General features: G+C 45.6%; 1 protein-coding gene across 1 annotated transcript in view; it reads right to left on the bottom strand.

The window, feature by feature from the left end:
- pear1 (platelet endothelial aggregation receptor 1) overlaps positions 1 to 3,727 on the bottom strand; it is a 43,633-nt gene extending 39,906 nt beyond the window's left edge. The window contains 1 exon segment of the mRNA XM_056444123.1: positions 3,492 to 3,727. The gene's annotated coding sequence lies outside the window, so the exon portion shown is untranslated.
- Positions 3,728 to 18,920: the final 15,193 nt, after the last annotated feature.

Consider the following 18,920-nt stretch of genomic DNA (forward strand, 5'->3'; position numbering starts at 1 on the left):
GAGAATCTGCGCTGCATTTCCTCTGATTCTGCATCTCGGGTTTCACTCCCGTCCAATGAGAAGCCCCCGAGGTCTTAATGAGCAGCGTCTCCGCCCGGCAGCTCCAGAAACACCGACATAAGCAACTTCAGAAAAGACCCTCACCACAGTGCAACTAGTCTGTGGTCACTTCATCAAGCCGCCGCCGCCTCCTCCTCCTCCTCCTCCTCCTGTTCCAGCCCCAAACCCCCCGACCTCGGCTTTTCTATGATCGGTTACTTGAGCCGGAGCCCAATGAAACTGTCCGTGCTCCCCCGAGCCGGAGGGCCGCGGTCCAAATGAGTTGCACGGCTGCAGAGCACGTGGGGCCTGAAAGCAACGTTATATAAGCCTGTGTGTGTGTGTGTGTGTGTGTGTGGGGGGGGGGGGGTCACCTTGTTCTTAAATCCCTTTTGCCCTCTTTGTCTTTTTCTTCGCGCAGATAAAATAAAAAAGAGAGAGAAAGCTTGGGGCGTCGACAAAGGTCTTTATTTGTTTTTATTTCCATCTTATTAAGCTGATTTAATGTGTGCGGTCGGTGGATGAACAGCATTTCAGTCACTCGTAATATTTTACACGTAAATAAAAACGAGTGTAACGGAGAAAGAAGTCGACACATGAGGAACAAAGAGTTCCACCACATGAGGATGGAGAGAGCCACAAAAACAAGAGGAAGAAGAAGAAGAACGATGCTCCCAGACATGCGAGTGGTCTCCACCACAAGATAACCTCAGCCCTCCACCAGGACTCAGGACTCAGGACTCGTATCGTACAGGCTGCTGCTGTATCGACACAGAGACGAGACCAACAGTTGAAGGGGCAAGATAAGACAAGACAAGACAAGACTAGACCAAGTCAACATCAACACCAATACCAAGACAAGACCAAGAAAAAAAAGACCAAGACCGTATACATATATATATATATATATAAATATAAATATATATAAATATAAATATATATATATATAAATATATATATATGTATAAATATATACATATCTATATAAATAAATATATACATATCTATATAAATATATATATAAATAAATAAATATATATATAAATATGTATATAAATATATATATACATAAATAAATATATATATATATATATATATAATATATATATATATATAAATATATATATATAAATATATATATAAATATATATCAATGTAAATATATATATAAATAAATATATATATATATATAAATACACGCTGCAGAGCTTAACATAACACGGAGACCTGCAGTAACACACATGTGTGGCACTCGTGTATGAACTTGTCAAGAAAGAGTACGGCCTTCCAAAGACAACATGCAGGGAACTGTGGGTACGACATGTCGGGAGTTACCATGAATACAAATAGAGATGTTCAGGCCCTGGGGGGGGGTCTTCCCTCAGTTCTTCGTATCTCTGGCCAGTGTCGTCTCTAAAATAAACATATCGGATAGCCCTCCGGAGCCCGAGTCCTCCCCTAGACAAACACACGGTAAGTGAGCCAGACAAAAGACCAGTCAGGGGTCCAGACCCAGAAGAATAGACGGACCCCCATGATGCCACTGATACCGCCTGGAGGAGGAGGCGCATGATGGAGGGGAGATGCTGTTTCCCACTAATGAGGATCTCATATGAAGAAAAACAAAGATGGTTGAAGGGGGACGGATGAGTTACTTCTCACAGTGAAGACAATGAAGACAATATATATACAATATTCAAAAGTTTGGGGTCATTTTATCAATGAAGATACCATTAAATGAATCATAAATACCCTCTCTACATAGTTAATGTGTAAATGACTATTCTCTGGTGTTTAATGAAGTCTCTACAGAGGTGTGTAGAGGCCCATCTCCAGTGTTCTAGTGGTACATTGTGTTATCGCCTTAGAAGACTAGCGGAGGGGTAGAAAACCCTTTAAACCCCTTTTTATGTGAGCGCAGCTGAAAACAGTTATGCTGGTGAGAGAAGCTATAAAACTGGCCTTCCTTTGAGCCACAAGAAGAACAACATTAATATTTACAATAAAAATCATTATTTATAACCTCGTCAATGTCTTGACTAGATTTTATATTCATGTTGCAATTAATTTGATAAATAAAAGTGTGAGTTTTCAAAAACAATTCTAAATTGTCTGCGTGACCCCAAACTTTTGAATGGTTATGTATATATAAATAAATATAAATAAATGTATATAAATATATATATGAATACATATATAATATATATAAATTATATATATATAAATAATATATATAATATGTCATATAAATTAAATATAAACTTTTGAACGGTAGTGTATATTTAGAGAATAATGTCACGTGTAAAAAATGTCACGATACTTTTAGGAATGACAAATGAAAGTTCAGAGAGACGACCGAGCAGGTGTGAGTTCAGGAGTCCAAACCAGGTGATTTACTCTGAGTGTATCATTCCTTCCTTCACAGCTGTTTCTACACCTTAATGGATACCATGGTCTCCCTAATTGAAAGGCGCTCATCCATAACTCACAGGAACGAGTTTAAAGAGCAGAAACCTGAAGGTACGGCTTCACAGCTCTGAGGAGAAGATGTTCCAACACACGTGCAGCGAGGTCATCGTGAACGACCCCAGAGCTGCAGGACCGGACCGGGAAGGGTCTTTCAATCAGTCAACAAGTGATGCGGAACAGCTTGTGTTGAAGGTATCAAGGAGGAAGAGGAGGAGATGATGCTCTGCATGCATGGAGAGCATCCTCTCAGTTACATTGTAACGAATATAAAGTCGTTCACACTTGCTGTTGACATATTAAGGAGAAGTATCAATGAAACTATGTGTTTTGCTGAAATATAACTTAAAGAGTACTTTGACTGTTACGGTAATAGTGAAGTACATGTTGCTGATGCTAAAGTAAAAAGTACTTTGAAGTATCACAGGTAGAGGTACTCTTTATTCTGATATACTATTATATACTGAAGTGTAAGCATGTTAATGTAGTTTAGTGCGTAACACATTTGACATTAATATGAGCTCATCATATGTCGTGCAGTAGAAGTATAAATACATGTAGAAGTAATGTAATAATGTACTTTAGTCACATTACATGTGAAACTCTTACTACGACTGGAGAGGAGTTCATATAAACTTATTCCATTCATTTGCACAAATTTTTTTTTTAATCTACAAATTATTATCTTTTTTTTAAAATTAAAAAGTCGGTTATGGATACCAGCAGCTGCTCAAAAGTACTTTAACAATCACGTTAACACTTACACTTTAACGCATTTAATAATTAAATGCGTTAAAGTGTAAACTCGCAGATCACGTGACTTCCATGTGGAGTCACATTATAACCACTTTATCCCCACAACAGAAGATATGAGAATAAACAAGCGCGCGCAGATGAGACGTGTCGGAGACGCGGATCAACTGACCCTTCAGAGCCTCCGTCACAACCGCGTTTGGTTTCCCAGTATTTAATTATATTTTACTCACCTTGACGGCCAAGAACTCCCGAGTTATAAGATCTGATTGTTAGAAACCAACTTCCATGGGCGCGATGAGATGGAGCAACAACAACAACAAGAAAGAAAACGCGTTTGTTTTTTAAGGATCTCAAAAGCTCCACGCGGTGTAAACATTTAGAAGAGAAGAAGAGAAGAAGAGAAGAAGAGAAGCAGTCGCATCCAGCGGGGGGGAGGGTCCTGAAGTAGAGCCAGAGAAACAGGAAGAAGTGCGACAGGAGGGGACTGAGGAGGAGGAGAGAGAGGGAGGGGAGGAGAGAGGGAGAGAGGGAGAAAGAGAGGAGAGAGAGGGGGGAGAGGGAGAAAGAGAGGGCGAGAGAGGGGGGAGGAGAGAGAGGAGGGGAGGGATAGAGAGAGAGAGAGAGAGAGAGGTGATAGAAAGAGAGGAAGAGGAGGGGAGGAGGAGAGAGAGAGGAGGAGGAGAGAGAGAGAGGTAGAAAGAGAGGGGGAGAGTAGGAGGAGAGAGAGGGTAGGAGAAGGAGGGATGGAGGAGTTTTAGGGAGGTAAAGGGAGGAGATAGAGTTGTTTTTACTTTAACCGGCATGCAGACCTCGATGTCTATAGGCACAAAGATATATATATATATATATATATATATATATATATATATATGGAGTCCACCCCCCGCTGAGCGGGGACAATGACAGCGAGCTGGTGGATGGTGGCCTGCAGGGACAAACAAACATCCTCAATGCACGGAAACCAAGAGCAGGGAAATAAAACTGCTTCCTGTCTGACGGGATGCTCCTCGTCAGAGTTTAGTCTTTGGGGGGTTAGGAAAAGGTATTTAAAGACTACTTTCCACCACTTTAGTCCCCAAAAACAAGAATATTAACCTCTAATAGACAGGGGGAAAAACGTAATAGATGAAAGGATATAAATTAAACGTCCTCCATTGAAAATGTGATTTAATTTGTGTATTTTAAATGTTCTTTTCGTCGTCTTTGAGGTCAGGAAAAGGTTTTTAAAGACGACAGTGATGTAACTTCGTCCAACAAAATCAACACGAAATAAAAGTTCCTCGTGGTAGCTTTAAGTAAAAGTCCTCCATTAAAATTTTTATTTAAAGTGTGCTTCTGGATGAAAGTATAATCAGTTAAATGTACTTTAAAGTAGGAGGCATTATAAATGTCATTATGATATGTTGGCACCAGGGATGCTTTACAGATTGTATTTGTTTGATTATTTTAGTGGGGAACACTGCCACCTACTGGTGGGCAGTAGATATTCTCTGACACGCCACTGCACATATGTTTCAAGTTATATAATGCAGATTTTTCCAACATTAAAACTACATCCACGACTTTTATTTGACGGCTTTAGTTACTGGTCAATAAAATAATTGAAATAAAAAAGGTGAATTCTCTATAAATCCTGAACCACTTATAGATTAAGCCACTAACGTTATAAAGAGCCTCACCTTTACAGTGATAACATTAGTGACACAGAAATCCACCAATAATCATAATACAGGACTTTAGATACTGTTTGTTTCCACCGCAGGATTTATTTAAAGTTCAAGGTAAAGATTGTATTTCATATAAATAGGCTTCAAACGGTATTTTAATATTTGTTATACAGGTCTATGAATATGTTGTGCATTCATTTTTACAGAAGAAGAGTATTTCATATGTTTAATAATAAACCGTTGGTTGAGAGTGCAGGATCTATTCAAAGGTAGTTTAGGACTTTTACGCACCGTAATTTACTTACTCTCATGGTCGAGACTTGTTTAAATTCAACTTGTTATCTATGCCACCTTTTAAATACAATATAAATGAACATATAAATCATAAAATTCAGGCAACGTTGGGACAACTAAAGGTGAGAAGCTCTGGAGCCAAAATGGCGCCCTGAGCCGTAGGATGCCGCCTTCAGGTGGCGTGGGGGGGAAAAAATCACAATTAGGCTAGTATGGGTATGTTATGACCGTCGGTACCGTCGTTAGATAGCTAGCTTAATAATAATAATAATATTAACCATTTATTTTATATAGCGCTTCTCAAGGCACCCGAAGTCGCTTTACAGAGTCCAGAGTCAAGTAGTCATACACACACACAGTCATACCGGTGGTGGTAACCTACATCAGTAGCCTCAGCTGCCCTTAACAGCGCCTGGGGAAGTTAAGTGTGAATGAAAGCGTTTACAAGAGCATTTAGGATGTGTTTAGACCAGACATGGGCAAACTACGGCCCGTTAGGCTTTTTAATCCGGCCCGCCGAACTTGTCCAAATCGCGACTTTGTTTACTTCCGGTGTGCGTTGGCGCGGAAAGCACTCGTCACACAAAACCCTTCACCGTGATTTGTCAATCCGTTTGTCTGTCAACATTTTGCGGAAAAAAACAACCAATGAACACTCAGTAAATCACAAGGGACCCGCCCACCACACAGGTGAGACTCATTTAGAAACCGCCGCAGTGATTTTGGCGAGCAGCGCGGAGCCTGGAGGGGCTGTAGAGCCACGAGGAGGAACACGCAGCCAGAAGAGAGCCACTTGGACCGGGTAAGAGTCTTTACTACACGTTACGTGTCACGGTGTCCGTCCCGGTGTCCGTAACTTGTGCTCGGTGCTGACTAGTCTTGTATTTTACAGAGAGGATTCACCAGCGCCTGCAGGCGGCCCCGCCTGCAGCGGCCCCGCCTGCCCAGCCAGCAGAGAGCTCTCGTGACACGATGACATGTTATTATAGTGAAGCCATATTGTAAATAGTCAATAGTTGTGTTCTGTTTTCTATTTCTCAACATGTATATTATGTAGATTTTTTTAATTTACAATACATATTTATATAAATGTTTTTAATGTAATGGTCATTTTTTATTTGCACACACCCCATGAAACTTTATCTGCAATATGAAGTCATTTCTCAGTCCCATCTTTATCATTTTGGTGAATGTGACAGACCACATCATTTTTACTAATAAAATGTTAATACAAAATGTGGTTTTCCTCATTTATTCAATTCAGTTTATTTGTAGAGCCCAATTTCACAAATTACAAATTTGTCTCGGAGTGCTTTACAATCTGTGCATATAGACATCACTGACCTTTGACCTCACATCGGATCAGGAACAACAGAGGAGGATCCCTCTCCAGGATGGACAGATGCAATTACATGTATCGAGCATTGTATTCAGATATTTCACTGCTTTTGTGAACCTATGACCTTTGGTAAACCAATTTCAAACACCAAAACAGTTCGTCCACATGAGTAAAGGTGTGTTTTCAGAAGATATGAATAATTTTTAAAAATCGAAGTTCAATTGTCAGCTTTAGGGTAATATTTTCTCGAGTAAAGCGCTGTCAGTCTGTTTGTGACGGTTCTTACACATGCTGACCAGATGACGCCGCACATCGCCCTCAATTTAAAGACCCCTTTCTAGTTTCTGCTGCAGGCAGGATATTTAATCCAGCCATTATTTTGCGGGGTTTAAAACAATTAGAAATTATTGAGCTTGAGTATTTCATTGGGTAATAATTTGTTTTGAATGTTGTAAGTGATTCCATTGATCTCTTTCCAGTAAATGTTGATTACTTTAACTTTGCACCTTAAATTGAAATGTATAAAAAACAGATGCAATCTCCAGGTTTAATAAATTACATTGCGTGTCCAAATGCTCCTGGCCCGGACCCTCTGTCACATTTTAGAACCGAATGTGGCCCTCAGGTCAAAAAGTTTGCCCACCCCTGGTTTAGACTGTGGAAATAATGGAAACGCAGGGCTCTCAAGTTTTGAAGACAGGCAAGAGTGAGTGACATATCTAAATAGGATGTGTATGCAGCGAACAGGTTTACAGATGCGCTCCTTAGCGCCATCTATCGTCGCGGAGTTTGAAAAGAAACCAACGCGGCTCGGCCCAAATCAGAATTTATTTTGCCGTGAGAAATCGGTTGTGTGGCGTGAGAAAACATGAAAGTTGGTAGCTCTGTAATAAATACGATATGCTGACGACATTGAACAATTCAGTTTATTTATTTATGATAAAAAGTGGGTCGGAGTAATCCACTTCCTCATGTTGGTGTTGAGGAGCTCCTGGAGGAAGAGGACGGCGGTCTTCTCCCGCTCGGTGACGGTGGGAAGGCCCGGCTGCCGAACATCTCTGTGGCGTTGTCCACCACGGCGAGAAGTCCTCCTCCAGGAGTTTCAGGATGGCGTCGCGGAACTGGCTGCTATAGAGGACGCAGCACCTCCTTCACCTCCTCCAGCTCCTCCTCCAGCACCGTGACGATCCTCCTGGACTCCTGGATCAGGCGGGTCAGCTGGGAGAGGAAGAGGGCCTTAAAAAAATGTCTTCATGATGGTGGGGAGCTCCTGGAGGAAGAGGACGGCGGTCTTCTCCCGCTCGGTGAAGTCCCGCCGAGGTTCCCCATCGCCGCCTCGCCGTCCGCGCCCCGGCGGCGCCTCTCTGTCTGCTCCAGGCGGGACTTCCCCTCGCTCGCCTCGCCATTTTCAACCCGAAGAAGCGGCGCAGCGTCGTCCGCAGGAAGGCCTGCAGCCTGGTGACGTTGGCGGATAAACATTTGAATGTGACTGTTTAACACAATCTGTTCAGTGGGAACAAGCCGGCAGCATTTAGGACAGAGGTGGATCTTCATACCTCTCCTCCTCCTCCTCAAGCTTCTCCAGATGCTTCTCCACCGTCTCCAGCTCCTTCCTCCATTCCTCGCACTCCTTCAGCTTCCTCTTGAGCACCTCCTTCTGCTCCTCCCGCTTCTCCTTCAGCTCTTTCCTTAGCTCCTCGTTCCGCTTCTCCAGCTCCTTCTCCACCTGCTCCTCTTTAAGCACCTCCTCCAGCTCCTTCTTCATCACCTCCCGCTCCTTCTCTAGCTCCTTCATCTTCTTCTTCATCTTATTCTCTAAATCCTCCATCGTCTTCTCATCCTTCTTCTCCATCATCTCCTTGTTTTCCTCCTCCAGCTTCTTAACGAGCTCCTGTAACATCTCCCCATGCTTCTTCGTCTCGTTCTGTTTCAGCAACTCCTCCGATTTCTCCTTCAACTTCTCCAGCCTCTCAAGCTCCTTTTTCTCTTTCTCCTGCTCCTTCTGCTTCAGCTCCTCCTCCGCCTCCTCCTCCTCTTAGATACCCCTGTGCTAGATACACATGACACATTGCCCTCTTAGATTTCATAATTTGTTTGAGTTCATCAATAAACATTTGAATGTGACTGTTCAAACGCAGCCGAGCAGAAGCTCGTTCACAACCGACCCGTCGCTCCTCCGACACCGTGACCTTGTTGGACCGCCGCCGCGGGAAGGCCCGGCTGCCCGCCGCCGGCCGGCACATGTCCTTTAGGTTGTCCACCACAATGACGAAGATGTCGAGGGCCTCCACCGTGGAGAGGCCCATCTCCAGCACTTCCAGGCTGACGTTTCGGAACAGTCGGCTGAAGATGAAGTGGAGCGTCTGCCCCGAGGAGAAGGTCAGCGGGAAGATCGGCGCCTCCTCCTCCTCCTCCGCATTCCTTAACGATCTCATCTTGTGGAGAAGGCTGTATAGGAGACGGCAAACTACCCAGTCGGCCGTCTCGCCCGTCCACAAGGAGTTTAGTCTGGAGGCGAGGACTTGGACCACCAACTCCATGATCTCATCCAGGAGGCCAGGGGACAAGTCGTCGTTGATGTCCCTATGGTAGATACACATGACACAGTGCCCTCTTAGATAGATAGATAGATAGATATATACTTTATTAATCCCCAAGGGGAAATTTGTCGAGTCAGTAGCAGCAACACACAAGAATAAAAAAAACAAAACACAAAATATAAGAAGGGTTAGGGTGATCTGGCAAGAGGTGAACTGTTGTAGAGCCTCATAGCCGTCGGCAGGAATGTTCTCCTGTATCTCTCCTTGTGGCAGCGGAGCGTGAGGAGACGTCTGGAGAAAGTACTCCTCTGTCCCTGTAGGAGGTGGTGGAGAGGGTGGTCCGGGTTGTCCAATATGGACACCAGTTTCTTCAACGACCTCCTCTCCACCACCTGTTCCAGGTGCTCCAGCTGGCAGCCGATGATGGAGCCAGCCTTCCTAACCAGTTTGTTAAGGCGGCTGGTGTCACCGGCTCGATGCTGCTCCCCAGCAGACAATGGCAAAGTGCAGCACACTGGCGACAACCGACTGGTAGAATAACTCCAGCATCTTGCTGCACACGTTGAAGGATCAAGCTTTCTCAGGAAAAGAGACGACTCATCCCTTCTTGTACACAGCGTTGATGTTGGCCTTCCAGTTCAGTCGGCTGTCGATGGAGACGCCCAGGTACTTGTACTCCTCCACCATGTCCACGTCCACTCCCAGGACACTCAGAGGTGTAGGAGCTGTCGCCTTCCTCCTGAAGTCCACCACCATCTCTCTGGTCTTGGCCACGTTCAGCCGCAGGTGGTTCTCATCGGCCCACTTTACAAAGTCACTCACCACTGCCCTGTACTCCTCCTCCCGTCCATCCCTAATACACCCGACCACTGCAGAATCATCAGAGTACTTCTGCAGATGGCATGACTCCGTGTTGTACTGGAAGTCACTGGTGTACAGGGTGAAGAGGAAGGAGACAGAACAGTTCCTGTGGGGCTGCAACATCACTGACCACCGTTCCAGACAGCACACGGCCCATTCTGACAAACTGTGGTCTGCCTGTGAGGTAGTCAGTGATCCAGGAGATGGTGGACGCGTCCACACCGGCCACCGCAGCTTCTCACTCAGCAGCAGTGGCTGGATGGTGTTAAATGCACTGGAGAAGTCAAAGAAAGTGACTCTCACAGAGACATCGGTTCCATCCAGGTGCGACTGAGCTCGTTGCAGCAGGTAGATGATGGCGTCGTCCACTCCCACATGAGGCTGGTAAGCAAATTGCAGAGGGTCCAACGATGATTTCACCTGCGGCGGAGGTGGGCCAAGACCAGCCTCTCCAGCACCTTCATCACATGGGAGGTGAGGCGACCGGTCGGTAGTCGTTGAGGCCAGATGGTGCTGACTTCTTTGGGACAGGGACCAGGCACGACGTCTTCCACAGCACGGGCCTTCCCCCAGCCTCAGGCTGAGGTTGAAGAGGCGCTGCAGGACACCAGACAGCTGGGTGGCGCAGGTCTTTAGGACCCTGGGGCTGATGCCATCAGGACCTTCAGCTCTGCGCTGGTGTAGTTTCTCCAGCTGTCTTCTCACCTGGTCAGTCGTCACAGAGAGGGGAGGGTGGAGGAGCCCATTGGTATTGAGGGCTCGGTGGATGTGCAGCTCAGCAGGGGGAGAGAGGGAGGAGGTGTTGGGGAGGTGTGATGTGTGGAGGAGGCGGGGGAGGGCTGTGAACTGAACCTATTGAAAAAACAGTTCAGCTCGTTGGCCCTCTCCAGGAGCCCCTGGCTGTCTCCCTCCCACCTTGAAGCCAGTTATCTGCTTCATGCCAGACCACACCTCCCTTGTGTTGTTCAGCTGGAGTTTGGCCTCCAGCTTCCTCCTGTAGGAGTCCTTGCCTCCCTGAGCTTCACCTTCAGGTTGCGCTGGGCTCTCCTCAGCTCATCCCTGTCTCCAGACCTGAAAGCAGCTTTCTTCATGTTAGAAGCGCCTTCAGGTCCCTGGTGATCAGGGCTTGTTGTTGGGAAGCAGCGCACAGTCCGTGATGGGATGGTGGTGTGTTCACAGAACTTGATGTATTCCGTGATGCAGTCGGTCATACTGTTGATGTCCTCCCGTGCGGTCCACACAGCACATCCCAGTCCGTTGACTCGAAGCAGTCCTGTAGGCGTCGTTAGCCTCCATAGACCACCTCCTCACAGTCCTGGTGGTCACCGCAGCCTCTTCACCAGAGGAACATACCTGGGTGTCAGCGGACCAGGTCATGATCAGACCTGCCGAGGGGGGGAAGGGCAGTGGCGCTGTATGCGTCCTTAGTATTAGCATACAGCAAGTCCAGAGTTTTATTGTTCCTAGTTGGGCAGTCTATGTATTGATGGAAGGTTGGCAGAGCTTTATCCAGTGTGGTGTGGTTAAAGTCACCAGTGATAGCCATGAATGCTCCAGGCTGATGATTCAGCAGAGCAGACACAGTGGAGTGGATGGTGTCCACAGCTTCCTCAGCGTCAGCTGATGGCGGCACGTACCGACAACCAAAATGGCGGACGTGAACTCTCTCGGCAAATAGTGCAGGCGCATCCCCACGGCCAACAGTTCAATGTTCGGGCTACAGAAGCGCTCCTTCACGCACACATGGTCCGGGTGGCACCACCGTTCATTCACATAAACAGCGATCCGCCCCCTCTTCTTACCGCTCTGTGTAGCGTCTCTGTCAGCCGAACAGTCCTGAAGCCGGGCAAAGGCGCTGTGATCCGGATAGTCCGCGTGCAGCCACGTCTCAGTGAAGCACAGGAGACTGCTCTCACGGAAGACCTCTCGGTCATTACCAGCGCGCGAGCTCATCCGTCTTATTCGCCAAAGACCTCACGTTCCCCGTTATGATCGACGGTACCGAGGGTTTGTATCTCCTCGTTTTAGCCCTCCGCTTGACACCCGCTCTGCAGCCGCGAGCCCTTCTCCGTAGCTCCAGCGGGATCACAGGTCTGTCTCCAGGCAGAAGCTTCGGCCTGCACAGCGCGATCAGCTGAGCGCGCGAGTAGACGACGGTCCCAGTCATTGTTATGCTGCGGCTCACCGATACTCACGACAAAGTGAACAAAAGCCACAGTAGAAGTATCGAAAAAAGTAGTTATGGTCCAGTGTCCGACCGTAACTAAGACAAACGTGAAAGAAAGAAGAAGAAAAAGAGAGGAAAAGTGCAAAAAAAAGACAATAAAATAAAAGCAAAACGCCACTACTGAAACAAGCAGCCGTTGGCACAGCGCTTCCGTCTTAGATACCCCTATGGTAGATACACATGACACAGTGCCCTCTTAGATACCCCTATGGTAGATACACATGACACAGTGCCCTCTTAGATACCCCTACGGTAGATACACATGACACAGTGCCCTCTTAGATACCCCTATGGTAGATACACATGACACAGTGCCCTCTTAGATACCCCTATGGTAGATACACATGACACAGTGCCCTCTTAGATACCCCTATGGTAGATACACATGACACAGTGCCCTCTTAGATACCCCTATGGTAGATACACATGACACAGTGCCTCTTAGATACCCCTATGGTAGATACACATGACACAGTGCCCTCTTAGATACCCCTATGGTAGATACACATGACACAGTGCCCTCTTAGATACCCCTATGGTAGATACACATGACACAGTGCCCTCTTAGATACCTCTATGGTAGATACGCATGACAGTGCCCTCTTAGATACCCCTATGGTAGATACACATGACACAGTGCCCTCTTAGATACCTCTATGGTAGATACACATGACAGTGCCCTCTTAGATACCCCTATGGTAGATACACATGACAGTGCCCTCTTAGATACCCCTATGGTAGATACACATGACAGTGCCCTCTTAGATACCTCTATGGTAGATACACATGACAGTGCCCTCTTAGATACCTCTATGGTAGATACACATGACACAGTGCCCTCTTAGATACCCCTATGGTAGATACACATGACAGTGCCCTCTTAGATACCCCTATGGTAGATACACATGACAGTGCCCTCTTAGATACCCCTATGGTAGATACACATGACAGTGCCCTCTTAGATACCTCTATGGTAGATACACATGACAGTGCCCTCTTAGATACCTCTATGGTAGATACACATGACAGTGCCCTCTTAGATACCTCTATGGTAGATACACATGACACAGTGCCCTCTTAGATACCCCTATGGTAGATACACATGACACAGTGCCCTCTTAGATACCTCTATGGTAGATACACATGACAGTGCCCTCTTAGATACCCCTATGGTAGATACACATGACAGTGCCCTCTTAGATACCTCTATGGTAGATACACATGACAGTGCCCTCTTAGATACCCCTATGGTAGATACACATGACAGTGCCCTCTTAGATACCCCTATGGTAGATACACATGACAGTGCCCTCTTAGATACCTCTATGGTAGATACACATGACAGTGCCCTCTTAGATACCTCTATGGTAGATACACATGACACAGTGCCCTCTTAGATACCCCTATGGTAGATACACATGACAGTGCCCTCTTAGATACCCCTATGGTAGATACACATGACAGTGCCCTCTTAGATACCCCTATGGTAGATACACATGACAGTGCCCTCTTAGATACCTCTATGGTAGATACACATGACAGTGCCCTCTTAGATACCCCTATGGTAGATACACATGACAGTGCCCTCTTAGATACCTCTATGGTAGATACACATGACAGTGCCCTCTTAGATACCTCTATGGTAGATACACATGACAGTGCCCTCTTAGATACCTCTATGGTAGATACACATGACACAGTGCCCTCTTAGATACCCCTATGGTAGATACACATGACACAGTGCCCTCTTAGATACCTCTATGGTAGATACACATGACAGTGCCCTCTTAGATACCCCTATGGTAGATACACATGACAGTGCCCTCTTAGATACCTCTATGGTAGATACACATGACAGTGCCCTCCCGGAGACTCCCGCTCGCGTCCTGTTCATTGCTGGCATCCATGTTGTCCACCGTGGCGAGAAGTCCTCCTCCAGGACTTTCAGGATGGCGTCGCGGAACTGGCTGCTGAGGAGGACACGGAGCGCCTGCCCCGAGGAGGTCAGCGGGAACTCCTCCTCCTCCTCCTCATCCTCCTCCTCCTCCCGCGAGCAGAACCTCAAATCTCCGTCGCATATCCTTATTAGGCTGAATCTCGATAAACCGACCACAGATTTGATGCTTAAACTACTAACTTCTCGGGTGAAACCATCCTTAAATTACATTCCGTGACTCAACAACAGTAGTATTTAGAATGTACAGACAAGAATGCATAATAAACACTGTTCGTCTACAGGGCCAAGTGCTAGGGATCGATTGCTTCTGTCTTGCTCTCCGACTTGACCAATCCTGTTCAACAATGAGGTTCGGACCGCCCCAGCTCATTTGAATATACGGACACATAAATGTCACACATAAATAAATGAAGAAATACGTGTGGACACAGAGATATAAATAAATGAAGAAATACAGAAATACATTTATTTAATGATGTCCTGTTGAGTTATAACTTATATTTATTAATTTATGTATATATATACATTTATTCTTGTATTTATACATTAATTTAAGCATTGATTTATATATTCCTGTTTTTATTTATACATTTATTTAAGCATTTATTTATTCTTGTATTTATTCATGCATTTATTTATTTATACTTAAGTCATTTTAAGTCCTCCGTATATATACCATGTAAATTAACATTTGAATAAAACTAATTTGCATTACTTTTCCAAATATTTTGGGATTATATTTTTTCCAATTACTTTTCTAGGCCTGCTAATAGCCATTTAAAAATTCCATGACTTTTCCAGGTTTTCCATGACCGTACGGACCCTGTTTTGAATAAAGGGTTGAGAATTAAAGTTTATCGATAAAATAATCAACCGATTATCAAAATAATCGTTAGTTGCAGCCCTACAGTGTACCTTAAATGAAACAAATACATGAGATAATAGTTTGATTTAAAAAATAAACATTCATATACAAGTCTATTCTTATAAACATTTATATAAATGTTTATTCTTTTAATCAAACTATTGTCCTCTATGTGCAAATCCATCTGTTGGACTGAACATAGTGGTGCAGGCTCTGGTCAGACAGAAAGACATGGGCCCTTCAACACGTTGACCACGTGACTCTTGAAGTGAAGGAGCCACAACGAGCAGAGATGAACGTTTGCTTTCAACACAAGCGTCAAACATCAGGCTGGCACCTTCGGATGATTTAAAAGAACGTGAATTGTTAACCTTCAGTGGCCACATTACCACCACAGTTAGGGCGTCACTGTTACAGCACCGGGTATCAAGCTGCTTGTTACCGGAGAGAGAGAAGTGCCGCTCGGTGTAGCAGTTGCCCTCGCTGTGGCTCGGCTCGCCGGTGATGGAGCAGCCGTAGCTCCGCTAGCCGGTGATGGAGGAGCCGTAGCTCCGCTAGCTCGGCTCGTTAACGTCTCCTCTCCCATGTTTAAATGTCCAATGTGTTGCCGCCACACAGAGGAGCAACATGGTTAAATCTACACTTCTCTGGCAGAGTAGAATATCCAGACCGCTTCCCGAGCTGCTGCTGTTGCTATGGCCAGCGAACTTTCTAGTTAAGGTGCGTTCACTTGCAACGAGAAAAGAGAGCGCCGCCAGTAAGAGAGCTATGCCGGTATATATTTTGAGCGTCTTTCTTTCAAAAACATATTAATTATTTGAAACTCGACGCAAATGAACATGTGAATATAACAAAATTCCATGACTTTTTCAAAACTTGTGATTTAAGTTTTTTCCATGACTTTTCCAGGCCTGGAAATTACCATATTAAAATTCCATGACTTTTTCAGGTTTTCCATGACCGTACGAACCCCGACTATTAGCACCATTATCTCTGTTAGCACTATTAGCATCATTAGCTCAGTTACAACAGTTGGCACTGTTAGCTCTTGTTACAATTATTAGTAGCTTATATATATATATATATATATATATTAGACTTACACGGAAATTGTTGTAACGGCAACACACAATTACAATGACCCGTCCCACGTATGTATGTATACATATAATAAACTCTTAATAAACAGCACTGTAACTGGTGGCGGTTGCATCACGAGCTCTGGACCCTCGGCGCCTCTAAAGCCGCGTTGTGAGTCGGGCTTACCGGATCTTCTCTCATGGTCTCCCGGAGGCGGTCCCACTGCTGGGCCTCCAGGCCTCTGATGAAGGAGGACAGCACGTTGCCGAACAACTCGTAGTCCCCTTCCTGCTCGATCCTCGGCGATTCAATCCCGTCGCTGCGACTCCCGCCCTTTTCACCACTGGCCTCCATGTTGTTTGACCCAAATACCTGCTACTGCCTCTTTCCTCGGGCGCTGTGCTAGATGAACATTTTACAACGTTTGTTTTTTATGTTCAGCTCCGCCTGAAGAAGGTTTAGTGTAACCGAAAACGTCAGCGAAATTTGTATTTGCTGCCAATAAAAGTCAAAAAAGTACTATTCTAAGGCTCGTCATTTAGCATCTAAGGCTAGTTAGCAGCAGCTAGCTCACGGAGACACCGGACCGACGACCACCGGCGCAGCGCTCCAGTCCAAAGAAGGACGGACCACATCTGCACCACGGTGAAGAACGCGCGATGCCTTCCACACGGAGGCAGCGTCCCCACAGGCAGAGCCGCAGCGACGGGGAGACCTCAGCCCGCAGCCCCCACCTCGTGTGCTCAGCAGCCGGCTGCAGGCGGACACGCGCTCTCCTGCTCTCCAACACAAAGAGAGGAGAGGCAGGGTTGCCAGGTCTGTGTGACAAAACCACTTCTTCTTCTTTTTTCTTTTTTTAACGGCGGTTGGCATCCATATAATTGGTGCATTACCGCCACCCTCTGGAGTACTACTCCGTCAGTTGACGCCCTATCCCAAAACAAACAAAACCAACAAAACAACCCCCCCCCCCCCCCAAATAATAAATAAATAAAAATTAACCCTCATCCCTACATTTCAACTATACCCTATAATAAACCCCTGTGTCCTTTAAGAACGTGAACAGTACTCTAATCTGTGCTCTCCCCCACATGCTCAGTATTCCCTTCAGTGTACACTCACGCACCCCCAATTCCCCCAGTTTCTTCCTCATCACCTCTCTATGAGTCTCATGCGCCTTACAATTAACCACCACATGCTCCACCGACTCCTCTTCTCCACATCCTTCACACAGCCCTGTCTGGTGTTTCCCGATCATTTTCAGTGTCATGTTGAGTGCAGTATGGCCCAACCGTAGCCTTGTCAGCACCGTTTCCTCTCTCCTGTTCCAACTTCCCACCCTGGTTGCCGTAACACTCCTGTGAATAAGATACAAATGTCTCCCTTTCTTCTCTCTGTCCCACCTATTTTGCCACATTTGGTTGACGTTTTCCCAGATAATACTCTTGACCTCCGCCTTACTGATGCTAACTCTCATTTCTGTCTCCTTTCTTTAAAGCCCTCTTTGCCAACTTGTCTGCCCTCTCATTCCCACTCACCCCTATATGTGCTGGAACCCACATGAATTTCACCTGACCTCCCTGGTTGGTTATGCGTGTGACCGACTGAAGGACCTCATAGAGAATGTCTTGACGACTGCTTGAATGAAAAGATCTGAGGCTTGCTAGGACTGAAGCTGCATCGGAGCATATTAACACCTTGTCCTGTTTTGCCTTTTCCACCCATCGTAACGCCACCAGCACTGCCACCATCTCCACTGTGTAGACCCCTAGCCTATCAGATGTTCTCCTGTTGATCCCTACTCCTTTATCTGGTATTGCCACCCCAAATCCTGTCACTCCTGTCTCAGGTTTCTTCGCACCGTCCGTATAAATCATAGTATATTCACTGTATATTTCCGTTACTCGATATTCAAATGCACTTAACAAATCCCCTTTTCCTTTCTCTTCTCTTTTTAAATCTAACAGATACCAGTCTACTTCAGGCCACACCAGTGTCCATGGAGCCACCACCGGGTAAACCACAGAGGGGCTTATTCTGAGATCAAACACCTTAAACTCCTTTGCAATGTCATTGCCTATCCGACCAAAGTTATTTTTCTGGCTCCTCCCATTCTCCCAGACCGCCTGCAACACTCCTTTTGCAGGGTGAGCATTATTGTGTCCCTGCAAATTAGCCCAGTAGTTTGCCATTAGTTGCTTTCTTCTTAAATCCAGCGGCATTTCTCCCATTTCCACCTGCAGGGCAGGGATTGGCGATGTTTTAAAAGCTCCACTACAAACTCGTAATGCCTGCGCCTGAACCACATCTAATCTACCAATTAAAGATTTAGCTGCTGATCCATATGCTATGCTTCCATAATCCAACGCCGATCTTATCAAGGCCACATATATGGTTTTTAAAGCTGAACAGCTGGCTCCCCACTCCCTACCACTCACACATCTCATCACATTTATTACTTTTTTGCATTTTCCCTCCACTCTCCTGACGTGATCTGCCCATGTTAACCGTGAATCAAAAAGAACGCTCAGAAATTTAAATGTGCCCACCCTTTCTAATTCTTTCCCATACATCGTAAGCTTCATCCCATCCTTAATTATTTTCCTGGTGAAAAAAACCGTTTGTGTTTTTTCCACTGAGAACCTGAACCCCCAATCATATCCCCACTCCACCACCTCATCGATTGCTTTTTGAACTTTTCTGACTCCATGTTCAATGTTCCTTCCTTTTTTCCATTATGCCCATCATCAGCAAACAGAGACCTACCTATATCTATTGGTACCTTTGTGAATATGTCATTAATCATAATAGCGGGCTAATCACACTGCC

Source organism: Pseudoliparis swirei, chromosome 22, assembly GCF_029220125.1.
Source record: "Pseudoliparis swirei isolate HS2019 ecotype Mariana Trench chromosome 22, NWPU_hadal_v1, whole genome shotgun sequence".
In the NCBI taxonomy this organism is placed as follows: Eukaryota; Metazoa; Chordata; class Actinopteri; order Perciformes; family Liparidae; genus Pseudoliparis; species Pseudoliparis swirei.